General features: G+C 40.9%; 1 long non-coding RNA gene across 9 annotated transcripts in view; it reads right to left on the reverse strand.

The window, feature by feature from the left end:
- Positions 1 to 18,833, reverse strand: part of LOC137231505 (uncharacterized) — a 79,064-nt gene that overhangs the window by 34,817 nt on the left and 25,414 nt on the right. For 2 of the 9 annotated variants that reach the window (XR_010946616.1, XR_010946615.1), the window contains exon 4: positions 5,260 to 6,047. The exons of 6 other annotated variants lie outside the window; for them this stretch is intronic. This is a non-coding gene — a long non-coding RNA (uncharacterized lncRNA). Of the gene's footprint in view, positions 1 to 5,259; positions 6,048 to 15,122; positions 16,456 to 18,833 lie in introns of those variants that run through there. One more of the 9 variants, XR_010946611.1, reaches the window with a different exon arrangement.

Here is an 18,833-nt window from a genome sequence, read left to right on the forward strand (position 1 = left end):
AATGCAGAAAGAGAGGTAAAATCGCCTTTACCTGGGTGACCGGCTGACCAGGTGCCCAGCTAAAGGTTGTGTTTCTACATGTGAAGGGAAGAGTGAACGCTGGGGACAATGACAGTCTCTGGCAGAATAATAAAAGCTCACGTGAGGAAAGGTAGTCTGGAAAGGTCCGTACGATGGATTTGGAGGAGGAAGTCTTAGCACACTGTGGACAGTTCGTGTTTGCTGACCGTTAAGTCCGTGGACATACTTAGGACGTTAAATAACAATAAATACATGTGTGAAAGGATGAAGAGCTGAACAGGGTGGTAGCCATAAAAATGGACAGGATTGGAAAAGTCCAAGAGGAAGTTTGAAAAGCAAAAACAACGGATACTTCTTGGTGAACGCAGAATGTTACAAGAGTCAAAGCTCTTTGAGCCTGTCACCCAACAGAGGGAGGCGCTCCTGGAAATGGGGGTCAAGGGGGGTCTGCCTTCAGGAAGCAAAGATGACGAGTTCAGTTTGGGACATTTTTGAGTTAATTGAGGGGAAAAGCTGTGGCAGAGAATGAGGCCCTCTTCAAAGAACATTCATGTAAAATTGACTAGTAAAGTAATCTCCAAGGAGCCCTCATTATCTCAAACAAAAGAACATTCTCTAGTTGTTCTTTTAATGGATAAAACTTACCTCTGAACAAATGTAACCTATTAATACCGACCAGGCCACATCAGACAGATGAAAGAGAGACCATTAACATAAAAGTGACACAGACTTGGCATTTGAAAGCTCAGGTGGGAAAAGTTAAACTGCAAATTTGTTCTGTTCAGACTGCCCATGGCTTCAGCGTCAGGAGGGACGTTTAGGCTTCGATCCTGGACAGCAGAGCCTCTAGCCATTCTGAGATAGTTCAGGTTGGGGTGTGGCCAGGAGGGAAGGGAGGTGGTGGCGGGGCTGTAAATGAACCAAGAAAGTGAGGCCCGTTTCTCTGGGTCATTCAGGCGACCCCCCACCCCTCGGGTAGAGGGGTTCAGCTCCAAAGGCGGGACCGGGCTTCTACACGTCAGTGGAGGACTGTTCCCTTTGCTTAGTTGTTGATGTTTTGCGTTAATCCTATTTTCTTTCTTTCTTTCTTTCTTTTTTGCGGTACGCGGGCCTCTCACCGCCGTGGCCTCTCCCGTTGCGGAGCACAGGCTCCGGACGCGCAGGCTCAGCGGCCATGGCTCACGGGCCCAGCCGCTCCGCGGCATGTGGGATCTTCCCGGACCGGGGCACGAACCCGCGTCCCCTGCAACGGCAGGCGGACTCTCAACCACTGCGCCACCAGGGAAGCCCAATCCTATTTTCTTTTGGTTCCATAACTTTATAAGAACAGACTGGGAGAACACTGTTGGAAACTATTTCAATACAAATGTCAAGCCCTGACAGGTGTACTATTTCCCCAGGGTTTCAGTGTTAAGCTTCCACAAGAAGAGAAGGGAAGAGCTGAGGTCATCTGTGTGACACATTATTAAGACATATTAAGACATATGTTAATTCCAAAGAACTCTTGGCTAAGCATGACTTGTACCGTCTTTGGGTATCTAAATAGTTTACTTCACAACTTCTCCTTAAAAAAAAGATCACAGGGACTTCCCTGTGGTCCAGTGGTAAAGAATCCGCCTTACGATGCAGGGGATGCAGGTTCGATCCCTGGTCAGGGAACTAAGATCCCACATGCCACGGGGCAACTAAGCCCGCGCTCCACAACTAGTGAGCTATCACAGCTCAACTAAAGAGCCCGCGTGTGGCAAACTACAGAGCCCACGCGCTCTGGAACCTGTGCGCCACTAGAGAGAGAAAACCCGCACACCACAACTAGAGAGAAGCCTGCGCACCTCAACGAAAGATTCCAAGTGCAGCAACTAAGACCCGCCACTGCCAAAAATAAATAAATAAATAATAAAATAAGTATTTAAAAAAAAAAAATCACAAAACTAATAAACCCAAACACAGGAAAGCATACCCAAGTGCGGGCAACTGAGATCTTTCCCAGGAACTACAGCAGAAGTAAGCAGTGTGTCTACCGATGTAATTGGAGACTAACAAACAGGCAGGGTTAGTTGTCCACTGGAATCGTGGCAGCTGTTCCAAGAAAGTGCAAGGTCATCCTGAAGTAGAAGAAAACGGATAAGGCTAGTCAGACTGAATGTGGCACAGTTCCATAAACTAGAACAGTCAGCCCTGTTCTCCGTGTGGCCTGAATCACCCCTCTCCTGCAGCACACCGGCCTGTAAGGAGGCAGAGGGGGGCAAAGTTATCAAATTAATCCCTTACTTTTCTGTACTCTTTCAATTTCTCCACAATATTATTTCATAAAAACAGGGAGGACTTCCCTGGTGGCGAGGTGGTTAAGAAGCTGCCTGCCAATGCAGAGGATGCAGGTTTGATCCCTGGTCCGGGAAGATCCCACATGCCGCGGAGCAACTAAGCCCGCGCGCCACAACTACTGAGCCCGCGTGCCACAACTACTGAAGCCTGAGTGCCTAGAGCCTGCGCTCCTCAACAAGAGAAGCCACCACAATGAGAAGCCCGTGCACCACAACGAAGAGTAGCCCCCGCTCGCCGCAACTAGAGAAAGCCCACGGCAGCAACAAAGACACAACGCAGCCAAAAAAATAAATTAATTAATTTTTTAAAAAAAGGGAGGGAAAGATGGGGGGGCAAGCAAGTGGCTTGCTGTCACAGCTGGCTTGGCTGTGACAGCCATGAAGTCCTGTCCTTTCCTGGGCAGTAGAGGGAGAGAGGCAGATGGCTGGGAGTAGGGGAGGTGCTGCCAGCATGACCAGAGGGATTGCACGTGTGTGCAGGCATCAGAGGCCACCCCCAAGTGTCCTACAGTGGAAATCATCGCTCACATCTTAACAAATATATTCCCAACTTTTCAAAAGAAATTCCACATTTGAAACTCTTCCCCTGGATTTTATAAATAGAAATCAAGGTTAACTGAAGAACAAGGAAGACTTTCCCACACATCACAGCTTCCTGTTGACTCACTTTATTTCATTTCTTGGTGTTGCAATTCCTTGCTACCCCTCAAAACTAACGGCCCCTTGGTCACTTGCAGAAAGAAAACTAAGCTGGAGCTTGAGCACCAGGCTGTGGTCTGGGAGCTGAAACACTGTTTGAAATCTTTTTGAGCAGAAGTTCTGGAATGCCTACTCCATTCCTTAAGGGCTAAGAATTGTTATTAGATCCATTTTGTTTGTTTGTCTCTCAATCTCAGTGTCAAATATAAACTATTTCACATTCCTGTATGAGTTTTACATATGGACTCACAGATCATCTTCTGCATGTTTTTCTGTAAATTTCTACAGTTTTTCTGTAAATTTTCTTTCTTTGACTTTTTGAGGAGTTGAAGAAAGTGCCCAAATGATAAGCGTTGAACAAAAATCATGGGTGAAAAATATGGTCTCTGCATTGGAAGGGACACATCTAAAGGCATCCCTCCATACTTCTAGGTCAGAAAGCTCAGAAAGCCATAATAAAAATGTTTCATTATATTAAGAATAGAATTTAGCAAGCTGAGTAACAAAAATTATTGAATAGTGTTCTAATGTTCCAGGGTTAGTACACCTTCTATCAGAAATTTTCCCCAAAGTCAGATGGAAATAAAGCTAATAGAATCCAATGCCCAGCGCAATGTCTGGCACATAATAGGTAGCTAATAACTATTTTAAAATAAATAAACAAACAAATGAATATGAGATAAAATACAAAAAGGAAGAGAGATGAATGATCCACACAGTAACGGGGGCTGTATGTGCCCCCAAGTAGCTATAGTCACTTTTAAGAACAGGTCTGTATCAGGGGAATAATAATAAAGAACCGTCCATCAGTTCTAAGGATATTAAAAACAACAAAAAATAAATTAAACAACTCCAAGTTTTATAATTGAAATATTCGTCTAGTAGAACACTATTCTCAGAGTATTCTTAGTGTTATGGGTTGCCTCATGTCCTCCAAAAAAAGATATGCTGAAGTCTGAACTCTTAGTAGCTCAGGATGTGACTTTATTTGAAAATAGGGTATTTACAGAGGTAGTCAAGTTAAAATGAGGATTTGGGTGGGCCCTAATCCAAAAGGACGTGTGTCCTTAGGAAAAGGGGAAATTTGGAAACACAGATAGACATGCACAGAAGGAAGACTATGTTAAGAGACTCAAGGAGAACTCCATGTGAAGATTGGAGATAAACTACCACAAGCCAAAGAACACGTAGGACTACAGGAAGCTGGAAGAGTCAAGAAAGTACTCTTCCCCTACAGCTTTCAGAGGAAACACGGCCCTGCAGACACCTTGGTTTTGGACTTCCAGCCTCCAGAACTGTGAGACAATAAGTTCCTGTTGTTCTAAGTCACCCAATTGTGGCACTCTGTTATGGTGGCCCCAGGAAACTGTAAGCTCAGCATAATCATGTTATATTTGCAGCTAGAGCAATGAGGGTGTTAAAAGGTAAACTGAGGCCTCAAACTATACAGATGTGAATCCTAGAAATGGGGGCTGGGGTACAGTTACAGCAACTCTGTTTCCCTCCTCAGATGCATCTGTGTTCTCCCCTTAAATTAAAGATATTGTCACCTCTGTATATTCTCTGAGCTAGTCTCGTAATAAGCAAACACCCACAGGGAGTTTGTTGAATTTGACTAAGTTAATAAAACAACCACAAAATTTTTTATCAGCTTTTGTGATTCTATAGTGGTTCATGTGTTTTTAAACATTCATTGCTATTCAATGGAACTTGTGTTAATCCTTAGTGGTTATCATATGAAGTTGACTTCGTAAAGCTGACTGACTTTGTAATATTTGTAACCCTCTCCCCACTCTGCCCTTTTAAATAACATTGACGGTATGCCCTTACAGAGTCTCTGAAGTTAGCCGATAATTCAGGGGGGAAAAGAAACACCCTCATTTGACAAATGACTACACTAAGTCCCAAAGAGGTGAAATAAACTGACCTTAAATCACACAGCTAGTTAAGGACACAGGCAGGACTATCTAATGCCCTTCACTTAACACTCCATTTTCCCCCTGCAAGGTGTTCCCATGTAAACTACCCTTTGAAACATAGGGTTTCGAGTCAGAGAACCTACGTTCTTTCCCCAATTTTAACACTTATTGCTGTATGATCTTGAGCAAGGTGATTTACCTCTATGAAACTCTCCTCTTTAAATGGGTTTAGTGATATCTATCTTATTGTTATAAAAAAAGATATGACAAATACCATATACCATAAAAGCATTAAACAGATTTAAAAAAATAAAGTTTATTAAAAAGGTAATTTGGGGCATTTTTCTTTTTTTCTTTTTTCTTTTATTTATTTGTTTATTTATTTATTTATTTATTTATGGCTGCGTTGGGTCTTCATTGCTGCATGCGGGCTTTCTCTAGTTGCGGCAAGTGGGGGCTACTCTTTGTTGCGGTGCGTGGCTTCTCATTGTGGTGGCTTCTCTTGTTGCGGAGCATGGGCTGTAGGCGCACAGGTTCAGTAGTTGTGGCACGCAGGCTTCAGTAGTTGTGGCACGCGGGCTCAGTAGTTGTGCATGGGCTCAGTCGTTGTGGCTCATGGGCTCTAGAGCACAGGTTCAGTAGTTGTGGCACACAGGCTTCCATAGTTGTGGCACATGGGCTCAGTAGTTGTGGCTTGTGAGCTCTAGAGCACAGGTTCAGTAGTTGTGGCATGCAGGCTTCAATAGTTGTGGCACATGGGCTCAGTAGTTGTGGCTCATGGGCTCTAGAGTGCAGGCTCAGTAGTTGTGGCGCACGGGTTTAGTTGCTCCGCAGCATGTGGCATCTTCCCGACCAGGGTTTGAACCTGTGTCCCCTGCACTGGCAGGTGGATTCTTAACCACTGTGCCACCAGGGAAGTCCCATTTTTCTTTTCTTTTATTTTAAAATGATTATTTCTCTATAATTTGACTAAAATATAAGAATTTTAAAATTTGTTTATATTTACATCCTTCGCCTCTCACTATTCTAATGTTCAGTATCATGTTGCTTGAAGTTTACATAATTTAATTTAGAATTAGCATTCCTGGGAAAAAGACAATGTTCCTAAGTAAATCCTACTGCTGATAATAAAATAATAACCATAAATATTATATTTGCTACACAGTATCTACAAAAGGGGTCAATGAGGTAAAGAAATTTTCAAAAAATTTATAAACACACACAACAGCAGAACATATTACATTCATTGTTCAATAATCCTTATGATGACAATGCTTTTATGTAAAGTAATCCGCCGGAGCAGATTACAAGTGAATTTATCCACCACAAACCAAAATCTAGTCACTTATGTTATAGACACATCTCTTTCTTAAAGATAAAAAGTTGGCATTACCTAGCTTAATCACGTGCATTATACATCAGCGTTCACTCTGAACGACTTTTTGACTATTCGCAATAATCACATCCCATGTTGGTGGATGAAGATCTATCACCATTGACAATATTTGTAAAAATATGCTTAAAGTTCTGAAGGCAATTCTTAAAAAAGAAGCACTAAATGTTTCAGAAATTTCAGAATGTTTTTTAAAAAAGTTAATTTCCAGTCGGCATTTTTTTAGTATTAATATGTTGGCCAATGTCTTCCTGAGGCAGAAGATTCCTTCCAGGTATATAAACGTTATTACATTCATTTAAAAAGTAGACTGATAGTTTTAGAAAATGTGAATACAGATAAATTTAAAGGGCATATGTCCCTCGTCTTTTGGTTCTAAAGGAAAGACAGCACGACGTTAGGTGCAGCATTCAGCTTACACAGTAAGGAAATTGCCCGCGAGTGGACAAGGCACATAGTTCAGCAGGGTCGTCCCACTCTGTACAACCCAAGTGTGGTCAGTGAGGAAAGCACTAAACAGTTAATCCAGGCAGCTCTCTTTTACAAACTTCCCCTTGATTTTGTGCCAGCCCTGCTGGGGCCACGCTTTGTTGGGTTCAGCCCTGCATAGAGATTCTTTCCTGAGCCTAAAAGAAGTAGGCTATACGAGAACAAAATAACAGGATAGATGTACTGGAAAAGAGGAAGCAGGAGCACGAAAGAAGGGCCCTGTCGCTCACTCACTGGATAATGTCCATGGACGTAGAAGTTAGTCATGAAGCAAACATGTTTTAGTTGCATCCAGCTTCGAACCTGACATAATTTAACAACTTCATCAAGGGATTATTACCTACCAGCTGGAACGTTAACACATAAAAATCAGAACATGTTATATACCCGTAATCGTCCCTAATGTGCCAGTAATCTAACCTGGAGACAGTCTGCAAGTGAGACGCTGAACAATGCCCTCCTTTAGCCAATAGCTTTATCCCTCGTGTCTTTAGGAAAAGCAGTCGTGTTTTCCTTCGCTGATTGATTCAGATGAAGTGAAACTTGTTCTTTGCAAAAACGTCTGTTTAGTTCCTTCGCCCATCTTTTAATCAAATGTTTGTTGTTATTGTTAGTCAGCTGTATGAGTTCTCCATGGAGTTCTCTAAACCGTCTCAAGCATCCCCGTTCAAGTTCACGGAGTCTTGATTTTCTCTAACTCTGTGTTCTAACTTTTACTTGCATGAACGGTGACTTTGACTGATAGAGTAATTCAGCAGCCCTAAGTTTCAAATTTTGAGTTTAGTTTTCAGCTACTTTAGCCTTAGGGTTAAAACATAGAAGAGGATTCTTTTTGGTTTTGGGTGTTTTTATATTTATTTATTTTGTGTGTATGTTTTAAATTTTTTTTAAAAAAATTAAAAAGTAAACAACATTGACTTGAAGGACCTAATAGCTCATAAGAAAGATAAATTGAATCAAAGGATTAGGAAGATTGAAAAGGATTGAAGATGATCTTACAGAATGACATGATAATTTCAAAAGAAAATCACAAAGACTCAACAGACACGGTGTTAGAAATAGTAAGATAGCTTAATGAGGCGGACAGGTGTAAAATTTTCATACAAAAGTCGACCGCACTTCTTTATACCAGAAGAGAGGGTCCAGATACAGACTCAGATATATAGGCCATGTTGTCTATGATAAAAGTGAACCATGGGGGAAAGATTATGGGGGATCATGGGGGAAAGATTAGTCAATAAAGGTGCTGGGAAAGAGAAAGACAAATACCATTTGATATCACTTATATGTGGAATCTAAAATAGGACACAAATGAACGTAGCTATGAAACAGAAACAGACTCACAGACATAGAGAACAGCCTCGTGGTTGCCAAGGGGGAGGGCGGGGAGAGGGCTGGACTGGGAGTTTGGGGTTAGCAGATTGAAACTATTATATAGAGAGCGGATAAACAACAAGGTCCTACTGTAGAGCACAGTGATTAACTATACTCAATATCCTGTGAGAAACCATAATGGAAAAGAATATGAAAAAACATATATGTATGTATAACTGAGTCACTTTGCTGTACAGCAAAAATTAACACAACATTGTAAATCAACTACACTTCAATACAAAAATTTTTTTAAAAAGGTGTTAGGACAAAAGGTCTGTCATTTTCTCAAACTCCTTCAGCTTAAAATATTCAATATGCCAAGATGCCACACCGTGGGGCAGTACGTCCTGAACCCCATCAGTACATATCAGACTAGCAGAGATTTTTTTTTTTTAAAAGATAATGTCCTGAGCTAGTAAGAATGTAGTAAAAAAAAAAAAAATCACTCTCTTACGTTTTATTGGGAGTATAAATTGGTGTACTTTTTAAGGTAATTCGTTGGTGTTTATTGAATTTAAATATTCATACCTGTTTGCCCTCTCACAGTCCCACTTCCAGGAATTTAGCTACTGAAACACTTATTCAAGGAAGCAAAACATACGCTATCTACAAAAACAACTACAAATAATGAAGAATATCTATAAATACTAGCACTGTAAATTCAAGATGTATACAAAAAATTATACAATAATTCATATAGCATGATCCCCATTTAGTAAGAAAAAAAGAAATTATAACATATATGTTAATATACTCATAAAATATCTCCAGAGGTTAAGACAATAGAGTTTTCCCTTTTAGTGTTATGTTTATGTTTAAACCACAAGCATTTATAAATTAATAATAATTATATATTAGTAATAATTTATAATTGAAATAGGTCACGGGAGGAGAGTAGACACCAAAGTATAAGAGGAAGTCTCTCAGGAGGGAAAGATAGGCTCCAAGGGTCAGGCAAGATGGGGGCGACACCAGATGGTAAAAGTCACTAAATGCTTCATAATGAACCACCAGCCAAGCAGTCTGCACACAACAGTTAATATTCAAATTAAATTTCTCATCTATTCATTGAGAAATACAGTATAAGTTAACCACCACTTTAACATGAAAAAAAGCTGCACTGCTTTTCCACAATTTAGATTTTGCATTAATTCTGAGAAGGTCTTTCTCTGGCTCCCTCATCTCACTTGAAATTATCTCATGAGTGTAGATTCAAACGCATCTGTGCAAACAAACGCTTTCAATGCTCGGAAAAGTGCTGGATTGTGTGCAGCTGGACCAGGCTTGAGCGGAATAACAACAAGCATACAGACTGCCCTGAGGAAAAGTGAGTTTTACTGCTCCACGTCAGTAAAAGTGCAGAGGTTTCTTATAGTATTTTGACATGAAACATTATATTTAAAAAAACTGAACACTCCTTCTGAACACAAAGTCTTTCTGAATGCGGCATTGATTCTTCACACGTGTGTGATACTGCCTGACGCTGCTCTTTAGTTTTGCCTCTGAAACAATCTCTCCCTTCATATACTTACCTTTAAATTCATCTTACATTGAGTTTAGACCATTAACATAACATAGGCCATCCTTGTTTAATTTGCCAATCCAAGCCATTTATTCCTAATCTTAAAACACGCTTCATTTAAAAAAAGCGTTCAAGGGAATGAATGCACGGAAATGGAAGTTGCCCAAGAGCTTCATATGTAGGCAGATACAAAAGACATCTGTGTAGTAATCCAGGAATCAGATCACTCCACTTGTCACCGTTTTTTTTTCAAGGATGGTAAAGGAACGGGTGTAACCATGGAAATGTTCCCTCCTAAAATACAAATCTTAAACAAAAGCCCAGAGCCTAGGAACATCAAGGAAACCAAAAGCCCTGGCCTTCCAACAGAGAATTCAACATTACCATGACACAGAGAAACTAAGAAAATCCTTTCCACAACAGAAAGGAAAGTCCTACAAAGAAGGGGCCCTTTGCTTTTACCCTAGGCAAGATGCCTTTTATTCTGTAAAATAAAACACTTGTCAGCAACTACAGAAATAAAGTACGTGTCTAAAATTTTTTCCTAAGAAGGACCATTATTCAGTAGCTAGATTCGGCCACTTTCTATAGATAATTGTGGTGTGGCATTTAGATCCTAAAGTAAGGCTGGATATTCCTCATGTACTGGTTGAAATGAGGTAGTACTTGGGGGCACATGGATCCCTCTTGGTATAAACTTAACTGGAAACAACTAAACCTTGGACAAATTCATATAAAGGTAATAAACCCTCTTTTGCCAAGGAGGCTAGAGCATGGACTACCAACACGTATTTGTCATACGTCTATCGTACGGTAAACACTGTCTGTGCTGGGCAAACAACTGCCGACAAAACAGACAGGGTCCCGAGTCTGATAGAACTTACATCTCACTTAGCGAACAATTATTGAATAAAGTAGAAGGGACAACGGCACATAGTCTTAAATCGTGAGAAGGAAATAAAAGTGGTGAGTTAGCGTGAGAGGCTACTTGAGACCGAGAAATATTGAAAACATGACCTTGCAGCCAAGACTGAGAAGCCAGGAAGAGTGAACACGTCCAGAGGAAGAGGAAAAGCGGTCTCAGCAGAGGAACGACACCCGGAAAAAGCTCAGAGAGTTAAAATAGAGGAAAAGAAGGTGTGCCTGGAGCTTAAAGAGCTCAAGGGGAACTTTAGGGAGGGCCGAACGCATAGGGGCTTACAGACCATGGTGAGCAGAATGAATTTTATTTGATGCACAAGGAGAAAACACTGATGGATTTTTGCTCTGATTAATGTTCTGAAACATCACTCTGCTGCTTCGGGGAAGAAGGAATAGAAGCAGAGACCAGGTGAGACACTTCAGTGGCTTAGATGAGGGTGACAGAAATGGAGATGAAGACAAGACAAAAATCTTGCAACGTCTTTCACAGTAAGGCCAATGGGCAGGGACTTGCCTTCCCCTTACCTAAATTAATTAATCAAGGAAAAGAATGTCATTGCAGGAGCAGGTGTGGGCTGACCTCAAACAGGTCTCATCATCTGAGAATTAAAGAAAAATTCTCCTCCTAGGGTCAAAAAGAGACAACTTGGAAATTTGCCATGAAAAGTTATAGCCATTTCATAAATGGCTTAAAAAACAAAAACAAAAAAATCAAAAACACATTCTGAAGATTTGGGTAAATAAAAATTTGCAAGTTTCTTTCTTTTTTAAAATAAGCCTGATAACAAAGTTGCTTATTTAAAACAGATAAAAGCTGGTAACTTACTGTTATCAGTATGAGGACAAATGCAGAGGTCAGATTATAAAAAATTAACCAAATAATATGAAATGTGAAATTCTAATCAAGACTGGGAAAATATAAAAGGTATCTGAAAAAAATATGTATGAGTGTGTTAAGAATGAATAAGTGAGGAAAGAAAATAAAGAAGAATAAGCTAGAACAGTATTGGAGGACGCTGAAGTGTAATATATTATCACAGTAAAAAAAATCATACTCCAGGGGCTTCCCTGGTGGCGCGGTGGTTGGGAGTCCGCCTGCCGATGCAGGGGGCGCGGGTTCGTGCCCCGGTCTGGGAGGATCCCATATGCCGCGGAGCGGCTGGGCCCGTGGGCCATGGCCGCTGGGCCTGCGCGTCCAGAGCCTGTGCTCCGCGGCGGGAGAGGCCACAACAGTGAGAGGCCCGCGTAACGCAAAAAAAAAAAAAAAAAAAAAAATCATACTCCAAAGAGAAATGCATTGAAGGTGTGAATTTAAAGTAACGTAAAAACAATGAATTCCACTCAGATGTCGTGGTTTCTGCTCTATAGAGAAGGAAATAAAGTCTAGGCTCAGGTATACTCTGTGTGTAAATTGGATTTTTATATGCCCAAACCTCTGTTCCAATCAGTTATATATTATTACATTAATTGTAATAATAATAATTGTGATAATTTTAGACACCCATTTCCCATGAAAACCCATGGATTCCTCAAGATATCATAACATTTCAATGAAATCTGTCAGAAGACTTTAAAAATATATATTTAAGGGAAAAATACTTTCCTAAAAACAGATTAAATATTACCAACAATAGGGTACATCATGATACATTCAAGGATACCCAAAACCACTGGTGTGGGCATTTACTATTCAGAAATCGGGCTGGCCGAGCACCAGAGCAGGACCCAGGAGGCCCCTAATGGGCCATCCATTTGCCCTCTCGCTGCTGGAGAGATTCAGTGGGAAGCCACACTGAGGACTCAGGGAAGCACCCCTTACCCACCAGTAAGGAGGTCTTTTCATATTTTAACAACCAGTATGGCTGTCCCTGCTGTGAGGTAAGTACCAGTAGAGCATCATTCCTGAGCAGTCTACATAACACTGTCCTCTGCAGCCACTCCACACATCAATATTTCATGACATTGAGAGCCATGCCATGATGCCTTACTACATGAATAAGGAAGGTTACACACAGTGAGCGTGTTCTGACCCTTCATGTAAGTGGGCATGCGTGTTGTGGGGATGGACAGACAGGACCAAAAAGATTTATAGACTCAAGTAGGACTGTGGGTGATTTTTTTCTTCATGCTTATTCTTATTTTGTAAATGTCCTATGATAAAAATAAATACAAGTTAAAATAGTATGCTTAGAATATAAAATTACACTATTTTGAAAGTTATAATGATTGGTAAAGAAAAGTGGAAAGGCAGAGTATGTATGAGTGAAGAAGCTCTGATCCAACCAAAGAAAGCTGCAATCTACAATTGTTCTCCCTATTTCTTCCTTTTACTATTACCAAGAATGACACCGTCTTATACATAAAATAAACAACAAGGACCTACTGTATAGCACAGGGAACTATGGTCAATATCTTGTGATAGGGTTTCGCTGGTGGTGCAGTGGTTAAGAATCCACCTGCCAATGCAGCGGACATGGGTTCAAGCCCTGGTCCGGGAAGATCCCACGTGCCACGGAGCAACTAAGCCCGAGCACCACAACTACTGAGCCTGCGCTCTAGAGCCCGCGAGCCACAACTACTGAGCCCTCGTGCTACAACTACTGAAGCCCACGCGCCTAGAGCCTGTGCTCCACAACGAGAGAAGCCACCGCAGTGAGAAGCCCGCACACCGCAACGAAGAGTAGCCCCCGCTCGCCGCAACTAGAGAAAGCCGGCATGCGGCAACGAAGATCCAACACAACCAAAACTAAATAAATAAATTAATTAAAAATTTAAAATATCTTGTGATAACCTATAATGGAAAAGAATCTGAAAAAGAATTTATATATATATATATAAATAACTGAATCACTTTGCTGTACACCCGAAACTAACACAACATTGTAAATCAACTATACTTCAATTAAAAAAAAAAGAATAACACGGTATTAGAAATATAACACTATATTAGAAATATAGCACTGTACTCTTTTTTCCTTTTTTTTTTTTTTTTTTGTTTTTTTGGGGGTTTTTTGGGGGGGTACGCGGGCCTCTCACTGTTGTGGCCTCTCCCGTTGCGGAGCAACAGGCTCCGGACGCGCAGGCTCAGCGGCCATGGCTCACAGCACAGCTGCTCTGCGGCATGTGGGATCTTCCCGGACCGGGGCACGAACCCGTGTCCCCTGCATCGGCAGGCGGACTCTCAACCACTGCGCCACCAGGGAAGCCCTAGCACTGTACTCTTAAATCAATTGATTAAGACTCTAGGATCTGAAAACTGGAATTCTATTTACCTGAAGCTTTATTTCACTTCCATAGAATCATGGGATTTTATAGCAAAAAGTATCCTTAGAAGATCACATCCTCTGTGTTGAGGTCGGGCAGACTTGGAAACATATTAATCCTACTCTCTGCTGGGTTGGTTAAAATCCAAGGATGTACCTTGACAACATAATATATCCATTCTAGGTTCCTGAAGGAAAGGATAAAATCAAATTCTTTGCTATTCTATGTTTATCAAAAGTTTAGCCTCGAAACACACATTTCTGGAGGGTTGCTCAGAAGACGTGGGATCCATCTGTTCACCTAATCAGTGTGTCATACCTCCTCGGATCATGCCACACGACGGAAGAGTCACACATCAGAATCATAAGATAGTGGTTCCTCCTTGATTTGTCATGACAAAAAAAAAGCCTCACACTATTGCTGTGGGAGTGTTACAACAAATCTTGTTCACAACATCCTATGGCATCAACTTCATAAATATCCAAAGAAGAACTCTTTCCCAGGCCCCACTACCTGGGAAAGCTGCGCTTCCTCTGAGCAATTGCTTTGCGTTTATCATAGCCGGAAGTCTTGCAAATAACCTGGCTTCCTTTTTTCTTTGACATCTGGGAAGCTCTGAGGCTACCTCATGATCTGTATTTTGTGGACTAACCTTAGGTGGTGCCTTTGATAAGAGCACATTGGATCAGAGCATGAAACCTGCAGCTCTGCTAGTCACCAACCATGTGGCCATGGGCAGTCGGCTCTCAACTATAAAATGAGGGCAATAATAATACCCACTTCCTAGACCGTTTTGAGGACTAAATGTACATAAATCACTTTGAACAGTGCCTAGGACACAGTAACCACTATTATTAATTCAGACCTTTTCCCCTGTGAAGAAATAGATCCTGACCACACAGACCCTCTCTTTCTTTCTTTCCAATGAAAAGAAGGTAGTTTTCCTACTTATCCAATGCTGACTCATATTTTTGAAAAGCAAAAGGAAATAAGTAACTACTTATAGTCAATGCATTTGGAGATGAGCTTCATATCTGTTTCAGGACTTCCTTGGAATGGGGTGGGGCTGGTGGCAGCGCTGAGACGCAATTACACAAATAAAAACAAAAAAGCTGCTCAGAAAAGTGCAGAAAATGGAGAGTTCATTTCTCCCTCCCTCTCTCTCCCTCCCTCCCCCTACTTTTTCTTTCCTGCCCAGCGTACGTGGCAGATACAAAGGAAGGCAACAGATCTATTCCATGAGCCACAAAGAACACAAAAATGATCAGAGGAAAAGCATCTTTTCTTCTTATTTTATTACTTCCTGTTCTTGAGAGAGCTAGTTGAATCAACTGATTTTACCACCTTACAAATATAAAATAAACAGATGTTTTAGAATACAAAGAAATAACCATCATAACTGAAGTGGCCATCTGTAATGGTTAATGGCTCTTCCGTGTACTTTTCCCCTTTGGAAAGCCTGAAGGCAAAGAAAGATATGCTAGATCCAGTTTGTTTGAAGTATGGATTACAGCATTGAGAGTAATCGAATGAAAAGTTCTGTCTCTAAATTTCAAATCGACAGCCAAATTTAAACTGAGTTTGAGACAACAGAGCTTGACAACTTCTGGTATGTTCAATGTGCTGGTAAACACACGAGTGGAGATCCCTGGGGAGAAACTCTGTGACCACCAGTTTGCATAATCATTTTTGTACAAGTAATCAAAATCCAGAAACCACTGGCTATTTAAAAAACCTCATTTGGGGGCTCCCTGGTGGTGCAGTGGTTGAGAGTCCGCCTGCCGATGCAGGGGACACGGGTTCGTGCCCCGGTCCGGGAAGATCCCACATGCCGCGGAGTGGCTGGGCCCGTGAGCCATGGCCACTGAGCCTGCGCGTCCAGAGCCTGTGCTCCGCAACGGGAGAGGCCACAACAGTGAGAGGCCCGCGTACCGCAAAAACAAACAAAAAAACCCCTCATTTATCAAACATAGAAGTTACAACAAAAGAGTTCTTAATCTGCAAACCTCTTTAAAATTGCAATTGTAATGTATTCTTAATATCACTATAAAATTAAAATAGACTATAATTTGGAGGGTTAGTTTTTTTAGTTATAGACTGTAACTTGTTTTATAGTTATGACCTTTTTATGGTTATGATGGTTGAAAGAACTAACCATTTTTATGTACCCTTCGAGGCCCTGAAAGTACGCAAATAAACAGAAGAGGTGAAATCGCTGCCACCTCTGAGGAGCACCATAAAGGCAGGCGGAGAAGCTGAAAACAACCGGCTTCCAGGATGCTGACACGCTGGAAGCAGAGGTGCTGCTGGGCGACGCAGGGCACCAAGTCTCCCATCTTCCTTTGAACTGAGAAGTCCTGGGACTTCCCTGGCAGTCCAAGGGTTAAGACTTCAGTGCAGGGGGTGTGGGTTCAATCCCTCCTCTGGGAGGTAAGATCCCACATGCCTCGGGGGCCAAAAAACATAAAACAGAAGCAATATTGTAACAAATGCAATAAAGACCTTAAAAACAGTCCACATCAAAAAAATCTTAAAAAAAAAGAGGAAGAAATAGAGAAGTGTTAGAGAAGAGGCTGATTAGGCTCATATCCATTCCATGGGACTCTAAATTGGTACATCTTAGTCTGTTCAGGCTGCTGTAGCAGAATACCATAGACTGGGTGGCTATCAACAATGGAAATTTATTTCTTCTGGTTCTGGAGGCTGGGGACCCTAAGATCAGGGTGTCAGCATGCCCGACTTCTGGCGAGAACCCTCTTCCAGGTTGCAGAAGGCGAGTGTATCCTCACAAGGCAGAGAGACAAGAGAGCGCTCTAGAATCCCTTCGACAAGGACACAAATTCCACACAAAAGAGGACCTAATCACCTCTTAACGGCCCCACCTCCTAAGACCGTCACACTGGAGGTTAGGATCTCAACATATGAATTTCAGGGGGACGCAAACGTTCGGTCTATTGCATACAACCACTTTGGAAAGTGCTCGGTGCTATTTGTTGAGCTAAACATTAACAGAAATTCTACCCTTTGGTTTAAGCCCCAAAGAAGTTATTGCTTAAGTACAATAAAAAGTAGGAAAAACCTTGAGACAACCTAACTGTCTATCAATAGAAGAATGGAAAACAAGCTCTGGTATATACATATAGTGGGATGGTGTCAGAAGACTCCATATAATTTTGAAAAATTCCATATAGTATGGATATAATTTTTTTTTAGTTAAAAACAAGTGTATTAGATAATATTTTAAGGAAATATATAGATAAAGCCATGTAAAGCAAAGGACTAACGGGCAAAAAGACAAGGGAATGATGGATACCTCAAATGCAGGGAGACCCAGAACAAGAGGGGCGTGTACTACAGAGCTAGTTGTAGGTTAATATCAAGGCTCTGGCTGTTGAATTGGATGGCAACTTCATGGATGCTTAATCAATATTAAAAATAAGGAAAAAATAAATGAGGACCTTGCATGGATCAGTAGTAAGAACATGTCATGAACCAGAAATTATTATTCATCTATTTCTGTGCACCATTTGAGGTCCATTTGAAAAGACACAAAATGAAACAACCAAAATAATAATATTCTCAGATTAAAACTTTAGATTATTTCTCAAAATATAGGCATGTCACAAGGGAGAAATGGAAAAAGAAATCAGGCTAAATGTCTTTTATTTGAAAGTTGGAGGTTAGATACTGATTAATTCTCAACATTGATAGAAAGATATTTCAAATACAGCTAGTAAAAATTTAAACACAAGAGATAAAAAAACAAAACCATCATCAATGAAGTTTTACAGGCAAAGGAGAAAAAAGAAATAATCAGGAAATCTTAACAAATGAAAGCCGTTAAAAATGTCAGAAATAAGAAGAAACATAATTATTACAATAAATTTGTGAGAATTAAGTGAGGATGAAACAAGCTCGGTGCCTCAAATCTTATTTTATTTACTTACGTAGAAGATAAAAAACTGGAGTTACCAAATTAAGATAGGCCATTTGAGGAATTTCACTGCTGGGGCCCAGGTTTGATCCCTGATCAGGGAACTAAGATCCCTGCAAGTTTCATGGAGCGGCCAGAAAAAAAAAAAGATAAGCCATTTGCGATAGTGAAAGATTTTAACATAATATTCACATGCATTTAATTGGCTTTACAAGTTACATAAATATTATGTTCATTAATTTAAAAATATAGCTACCTCTGTAATGGCCTATACGTTCCTTTTTCAGACCCTTAACAGGTACTGCCAAGACAGTAGGCTATTGGGTTAGTCTTCTCTAGCTCTATCTTTTAATTGTTCTCAGCCTCTCCAGGATATAGAAATTCTCTTGTGTTTATTAAAACCATGCGAAGGAGGCATTGCCATTCTACCCACCCCCTTGTTTTATTAGATGGGGAAACAGGCTCGGAAAGGTGAAGTAGTCTCTGCAGGCCACACAGCTGGGAAGCCACGCTTCCAGCATTCAGACCCCAGGGGCTGACCCCACGGCCAGCATTCAATTACAAAGCTGTCACTGAAACCACAGGCCGCGTGTGATAATCCACTCTGCAGTATAAAAACCACATGAGACCATATAGAAGATAACCTAGAAACAAAGTGAAGCTATAACCATGCCCTCTGTTTTCCCTTACTCTTGGAAGATTCCTGATATTTCAGTTTTCAATGTGTAAGGTCTAAGACTTCATACATAAGAACAAAATGAGAATGGTCCTTTGCTGCCCCCTCATGGAAGATGTCCACAGACACACAAAAATCCCCAGCCAGTAACTGCAGTGTCACTTTGTCATAACTAAATTATTTCAGGTGTACCCAGCTTTAAATGATAGATGAGTTTCTAGTACGATGCAACTAGTACATAAGAGGTACCCGATGAATATTTGTGGAATTGAACTGAAAGTTTTATCCACTGAATCT

This window comes from Pseudorca crassidens, chromosome 10 (assembly GCF_039906515.1).
Source record: "Pseudorca crassidens isolate mPseCra1 chromosome 10, mPseCra1.hap1, whole genome shotgun sequence".
In the NCBI taxonomy this organism is placed as follows: domain Eukaryota; kingdom Metazoa; phylum Chordata; class Mammalia; order Artiodactyla; family Delphinidae; genus Pseudorca; species Pseudorca crassidens.